Raw genomic sequence first — 7,922 nt, 5'->3', positions numbered from 1 at the left:
TGTGTGCTGTACTTGCAAGTCTGTCCCGACAAACAAAAAAATATATTATTACTTAAAGCATTTTATTTTATTTAGTTGTAATTTTTTTCTGCTCATTTTGTTTTGGTTTATTTATTTAATTTTTCCTTAACTAATTTTCCGTCTTATTTTATTTTATTTATGTTTTGTGATTTATTTTCCATTTCATTCATTTTATTTAATGAATTTTATATCTTTTCGTTAAATGTTTTTTTTTTTCTTAATTTAGCCGTTTTTATTTATGGTTTATTATTTCATTTTTAATATTATATTTATATATATTTATAATATATTTTTAGTTTTTTTTTATTTCATCTCATTATGTAAAATAGTAAACAAATATTTTCAATTTAACTAATTTTTTTTTGCTGCATTTTGTTTAACTTCTTTTTATTTAACTAATTTCTTATTTAACTTATTAACTTATTTTATTTAACTTATTTTATTTCACATCATTTTTGTTTTATTTTATTCCTTAAAAATTGAAATTAATTTTGTTTCATTTCTATTTTATTTTAATTTGGTTAATTTGCATCATTTTCGCTTAACTAATTTAAATTTTACTTTATTTTATTTATGTTTTCTGATTTATTTTATATTTCATTTATTTTATTTTGCTTAATTTAATCTCATTTCGTTAAATATTGTTTTTATTTAAATTTTTTTCTTAACTTACTCTTATTTTAGCCCCATAAATAAATATTTCATTTAAAATTAATTTTGTTTTGCTTTATTTCATTTGATTTCGTCTCATCATTTTATATATTTCATTTAGTAGTAAAAATATTATTAATTTAATTGATTTGTTTTTAATTAGTCCATTTTAATTTCATTAAATTATTTTGTTACATACTTCATATTAATAAATTTATTATTTTCTTTTTTGGTGTTATTTTATTTTAAATTTTTTTTGTTTTCTTTCATTCCATAAAAATTTAAATTAATTTTACTCCATTTCCATTTTATTTTATTCCATAAAAAATTAAATTTATTGTACTTTCCTGCATTTTTATATTTCCTAAAAATTTAAGCTATTTTTGTTTAATTTTTATTTCATTTTATTCAATAAAGCCTGAAATTAATTTTCTTTAATTTTGTTTTTTTATTTTACTCCCTAAAAATCTAAATTAATTTTTCCTCATTTTTATTTTATATTTTATTCCAATAAAATTTAAATTAATTTTGCTTAGTTTTTATTTTTTATTTCATTCCCTAAAAATCTGAATTAATTTTTCTTCAGTTTTATTTTTTATTTTATTCCAATAAATTTTAAATTAATTTTGCTTAATTTTTATTTTTTATTTCATTCCCTAAAAATCTAAATTAAATTTTCCTCATTTTTATTTTTTATTTTATTCCAATAAAATTTAAATTAATTTTGTTTAATTTTTATTTTTTATTTCATTCCCTAGAAATCTAAATTAATTTTCCTTAATTTTTATTTACTATTTTAATCCCTAAAAATCTGAATTAATTTTTCTTCAATTTTATTTTTTATTTTACTCCAATAAATTTTAAATTAATTTTGCTTAATTTTTATTTTTTATTTCATTCCTTAAAAATCTAAATTAATTTTTCTTCAATTTTATTTTTTATTTTACTCCAAAAAAATTTAAGTTAATTTTGCTTCATTTTTAGTTTTTATTTCATTCTAAAAAAAATTAAGTTAATTTGCTTCATTTTTATTTTATTTTATTCCCTAATAATTTAAGTTAGTTTGGTTTCATTTTTATTTTATTTTATTCCATAAAAATTCAAAATATTTTTAATTTTTTATTTTATCCCCTAAAAATCTAAACTAATTTTGTTTCTTTTTTATTTTATTTTACTCCTTACAAATTGAAATTAATTTTGCTTCATTTTATTTTGCCCTAAAAAGAAATTAATTGATTTTTCATCATTTTTATTTTATTCCATAAGTTTAAATTAAATTTGCTGTATTTCTATTTTCTTTTATTCCCTAAAAATCTCAATTAATTTTGCTTAATTTTTATTTTTTATTTTACTCCATAAAAGATTTAAATTCATTTTTATTTTATTTCACCACAGTTAATTAATTTTATTTTTCGTCTATGATTTTATATTTTTTAAATTTTTGTTTTTGAAAACTTTTTCTGTTTTGATGCTTGTAAATATGTATGCGCGTATTCATGTATCTACATATCCGCAGACATACTTTGATTGTGTGCTCTAACATACATACATACTGACATACATACATACTTTCATATATTTTATATATATTTCCATGTAATTTCTTTTCCCCTCCAATCTTCTGCTATTTTCTATTTTCCATTATCCAATTCTGCTATTTTACCTCAACATCGGAAAATTGTAAACAAAACCCCTCTATCGTCACTTCAGTCTTTAAAATGCGATCAAAGCGTGTGCGCATGCGTGCGCGCACTTTTCAAAAACCAGTTTTTCAATGATTTCGGCATTTTATTACACTCAAAGTGAAGCTCAACCTTACACAAAGAAGAAAATATCAAACGGGCAGCCAATCATGCGGTCTGCTACCACAAAATTTAATACCAAAAAAAAAAAAATGCCGAAAAGTCTTTATAATTACGAATTGTAAATCAAATAATCATCATTCACCACTGAAAGCCACTTTTTTCCACAATTTCATAGCAAAATCTTTCACTTTTCACAAATTCCTTCAGCACACATTAAGGCAAATTGTTTTTGTCTGCGCTGCCACACACCGCAACACAAAGTACATTTGGTACTCCGTTTAGCCCTTTATGTATCTCAGTATTTTGGCTTTTTTCGCGCTTCGCCATTCACTCCGTCTTAACGCGTTCACGTTGCGCTCACTCTCGCGAATCCGCTGCGACTGAGTATCTTTGCCTTCATTTCGGCGGCCCAATGCGCTAATTGCGGTTCGTTCTGTCTGCTGATCGCACCGCCAACACCGTCTCAATCTCGTCTTTAGGTGTCTCTCAAGTCTTGCCGCCGGTCCATGCACAGGTAGCGAAAAAATCGTAACGTGCACTCAATGCAGACTTATTTTATTTGGTTTTTGTATCTGCTTTATTATTTGTACTCATTGCTGCTAAGATTTTTGTTGGTTGTTTTTTCTTGTTTATTTGGTGATTATTTTTTCTTACCTGCATGATCGGCAGAGTGTTGAGATCAATTGAAATTGCTGTGGAAAATATAGTATACTTTTAGGCGTGATCAAGGAATGGTAGTACGCAACAAGATCAGCGCAGTGAATAGTGAATAAAATTTTGCGGTTAATGCCATTCTCTGGTAGATATATTTTTTCGCTTAATCATAATGCGTCGACGTTTGGAAGCTCCAAATTGTCAGAGGTAACTAAATCGGTATGCTTGTGGGCCTTATAGATCAGGTTATTGTTTATTACAATGAAAATTGCGTGCAAAATCAGTTCAGGAAAGACAAATGTTTAGAGAACATTGAAACAGAAATTTGTTGCTGTTTTGGCGGCTGACCTCGCCGACCGGCGCTTATGCCTACCTACCACTCGATTGGTGTCGGTGTTAATGTCTGTTGAGTATAAAAAATTCAGTTATTTTGAAATTGAAATGTTTTGAATTTCTGATTGTAAATGCGATTAAATTTTGCATTTGGCAACGCGTTGAAATTTTGTGGGCTATTAGGGCTATTTAGGGCTAAAAAAATATTTAATTTTTTTAATCCTCAAATTAGTTTTTTTATTTATTTTATTCCTTAAATGCTGATGACTTTGAGTCTGTTAAGTCAAATTTTATTTTATTGAACGAAACATTTTATTTGTACCCCGCAAAACCCCTGCGTGCAAATAAGAAAATATTCGCCCTGATTAGATTTGCTCGCAATTTAACGAATTTTCGCACACCACAGCACACCTCCACCTGCATATGTATGTGTGTGTGAGTGTAAACACATATACACCACCTCAATCACACAACTGCCTATGCGCCTGCATATCTGACTATTACCCCTACCACCCTAGTGCCCGTTGCGTCGTGTGTCGACAAATATTTATTTAGCCAAATATGAGTTGTTGTGCGTGGAGTGGTGATGCTGCGCTCGCTAAAAAGGAAAGTGCAAAGCTGCAAGCGACGAAGAAACGATAAAAATCAATTTAAATTCACTTTGCTGCTGATAATTTAAAGTGATTTTTGAAGGGGAATCTCACTGCAGCAACGCACTAGAAAATGAGATGAAGTTGACGTTGATTGTGGCGCCATTTTGATTTGTGTAATTTCGATGGTGTGCCTGTGCGTGTACTTGTGTATACGCTACACTAACTGCCTACAAATTGCTGATGGTGTCCTTTCTCATTAAGCTTATAAAACTTTGCTGGAACAGCACAGCCTTTGCTTTGCTCCTGCCACATCTTCCTCAACACCAACTCACTTGTGGCCTAACCTACTCAACGGCCTAAGCAAATACGAGTAATAGCTTAACACAAAGATCGCCATTCTCCCACGGCATTTTAGTCTTTAGAAAATATAAAACATTTCCTAAGCAAATATGACACAAAGTGAAGCAGAAGTAGAACTGTTAACTAAACGCCCGAACATCGTCTGTTGGCTGTTGGCTTTCAACGCCACATTTTCTGTCGAGTTGAGTCGCCCTTAGCATCGACGCAAACGTTTTCTTACATCTACTGATAAAACACCAAAGAAAGTGTTGAGCGCAAATGAGTGCTAAGCCAAGCGTCCCGCCTACCCCTGTGTACTCCACCCGCATCGTAGGAATAGTTTGAACGCTGCACATTAAATGTAAACTGAATGGCAAAGGAAAGTGACTGAAAAAAAGGAATAAATCGTTGGCAAGCAAGTAATTTCGCTTGGCTGCCTGGCAAACTGGCGGCTGGTGGTGGGGTAGAGAAAAGCATTTACTGTATAAAATGAGGTGACGCGCAGAGATTTTTATTTATGTTGTTGCTGATGGAATAGTGGTATGTTTCACTCGGTGTTTAATGAAAGTCGGCAAAGGCAAATACAACAACAGCAGTGGCTTACTGACAGCAGCGATATTGTTGTTGAAAGGTAGCCATTAAAATTATGACTTCACACGAAGTAGGTTAGACAGCAGCAACAACAAGAACAAAAGCCTAAAAAAATAGTAACTGCAAGTGCAACTACCAGCATTTAATGCGCGACTCTAACTATCGTCTAAATGTGTATGTGTGTATATGCATGTAGTCGATTTACGTAACTACAGTGGCAAGCACAACTGAGTGCATTATACTTTTTTTTAAACATTTAAAATGTATTTTGAGTTCACATTTTTTTGTTTTTACTTAAAATTTCTTTTTCCTATTTAAAAAATGATGATTTCCTTTAAAATTTACAATGTTTTTTAAGTTAAAATTTTTTTATAAATAAAATTTTTGATTTAATTTAAAAAAAAATTTCTTGTTTAAAAAATTATGATATTTTTAACATTTACAAAAACTGATGATTTTTTTAAATTTACATTATTTTTTGAGTTAACATCTTTTTGTTTTTATTTAAAAAAAATTTCCAGTTAAAAAAATGAAGATTTTTTTTACATTTACAATGTGTTTTGAGTTAAAATTTTTTTTATTTATGAAATTATGATTTTTTTGACAATTACAATGTTTTTTGAGTTAACTTTTTTTCTAATTTTTTATTTTTGTTTAAATTTTTTTTTATTTAAAAAATGATGATTGTTTTTAGCATTTACAATGTTTTTTGAGTTAAAATTTTTTTGTTTTTATTTAAAAAAAATTTCCAATTAAAAAAATTAAGATTTGTTTCAACATGAACAATGTGTTTTGAGTTAAAAGTTTTTTGTAATTTTTTTTTATTAAAAAATGCTGAATTTTTTAACATTTACAATGTTTTCTGAGTTATTTTTTATATTATTTATAATATTTATTTTTTTATAACTTTTTTGTTTTTATTTAATTTTTTTTATTTATTAAAATTTTTTTGTAATTATTTTAATTGTAACTATAAACAATACTAAATGTTATATTTTATGACAGAAGGCATGTAATAAATGGAGTTAAAAAAAATACTAAAAAAATTATTAATTCTTTAATCAAAGGGCACATAATCTCGCTAAGATAATCTGCCCTATCAGAGCCCAATAACTCCGAACCGACAGTGCTACTCAACGGCAATATCAGCGACCCATTCACCACCAATGCATGCGTAAGGCAAGGTTGTCCTCTGTCGCCCCCTCTCTTCGTCATCGTCATAGACGACGTTAAGAGCCAATTGACACTGCAAAGAAAGGCATTGTATGGCCTCACCAGACATCTCGAGGATCTTGACTTCGCCGCTGACATCTGCCTCCTCTCTCACAAACTCACTGGCATGCAAGTGAAGGCGCAAGCGCAAGTTATAAAAACTGAAGTTGATATTTTTATTATTTTTTTGTGTAAACGGTCTTGCGGACTTGCACAAAAGCTTAGTCTTTAAAATAAGGTGTTAGAAGAAAAAAATTATTAAAAATCCAAGTACATTTTTGGCCGCTCAAAACTTGCACTTACTTTACTAAAATTTCTTGAGCCATGTTACTGCGTACTCGAAAATTGTATAAAGATTCATATTAAAAAGGTGAAAATTGGGGTAGAAATTTGTGGATTTTTTCGAAAAAAATACATGGAAGAAAAATTTTTGAATGTCCAATTTAATTGTTTTGGAAAAAAATTAAGAAAATTATATTTTATTTAATTATATTGTTTTGGTAAAAAAAAGTTAAGGAATTGAAAAATATGTTTTTAAAAAGTTTGAAAGCTTAATTTATATTGTTTTGCTTTAATAAAACTTAACAAAATTAAAAGAAATTTTTAAAATTCTAAAGTTCAATTTATATTGCTTTAGTTACAAAACAAAAACCTAAAAAATAAAAAAGTCTTAAAATTTTGAAAGTTGAATTTTTATTGTTTTGGTAAAAAAAATTAAAAAAATTTCGAAAAAAATTTCAAAGTTCAATTTATATTGTTTTGATTATAAAAAATTTTGAAAGTTGAAATTTCATTTTATATTGTTTTGATTAAAAAATAAAAATACAAAGAATAAACAAATTTTAAAAGGTTTGAAAAGTCAATTTATATCGTTTTGATTAATACAAAAGATTAAAAGAAATTTAAAAAATCTTAAATTTTAATTTATATTGTTTTAGTTAAAAAACAAAAAATTAAAAAAAAAATTAGTTAAAAAAAAAGAAATAAAAAAGTATTAAAATGTTGAAAGTTTAATTTATATTGTTTTGGTTAAAAAAATTAAGAAATTAAAAATAAATTTAAAAAAAGTTTGAAAGCTTAATTTATATTGCTTTGATGAAAAAAAGTTAAAAGAAATTTTAAAAATTTTTAAGTTGAATTTTTAAAATTAAAAAAAAAAAAAAATTTAAAAATTTTTCAATTATGAAAGTTCAATTTATATTGTTTTAGTTAAAAAAATCACACATTTTAAATTTTAGCTCAGTAAACTTCGTAAAAATTAAAGCGAAAGCCATATGCGCTCAGCTCTGCTCGCCACTGTACATACTTCCCTCCATATATACGTACATACCTACTTTACACATCTAAACTAAACATCGCCTCTTCCTTTTTTCCAAACATTCAACGTGTTTAGCACCATTGCTTTTTGTTTTTTCTGTTTTGCTGTTGGCAAATAAAAAATATGAACTCTCCCACAAAAGCAAAATGTTGTTGACAGTCATTGAATCAAGATGAAAGTGCAATTGGTTTTTTCACTATTTACCAGTTATATTTTTCGCTTTCTTTTCCTTGTCACTTTGTTTTTATGTCGCTGGCTTACACACATAATCAACACTGACACAAGCAAAGCTGTTAAGCGCGTTTAGTAATGTTGCGATGTCCTTAGAAATGTGTGCGTGAGAATGTGTGGTTGTAAAGTTACAAATACATACATACAACTTTTTTATATATCAATCATAAATGT

Source organism: Anastrepha ludens, chromosome 4, assembly GCF_028408465.1.
Source record: "Anastrepha ludens isolate Willacy chromosome 4, idAnaLude1.1, whole genome shotgun sequence".
NCBI classification, from domain to species: Eukaryota; Metazoa; Arthropoda; class Insecta; order Diptera; family Tephritidae; genus Anastrepha; species Anastrepha ludens.
This window is presented reverse-complemented; position numbering follows the sequence as displayed.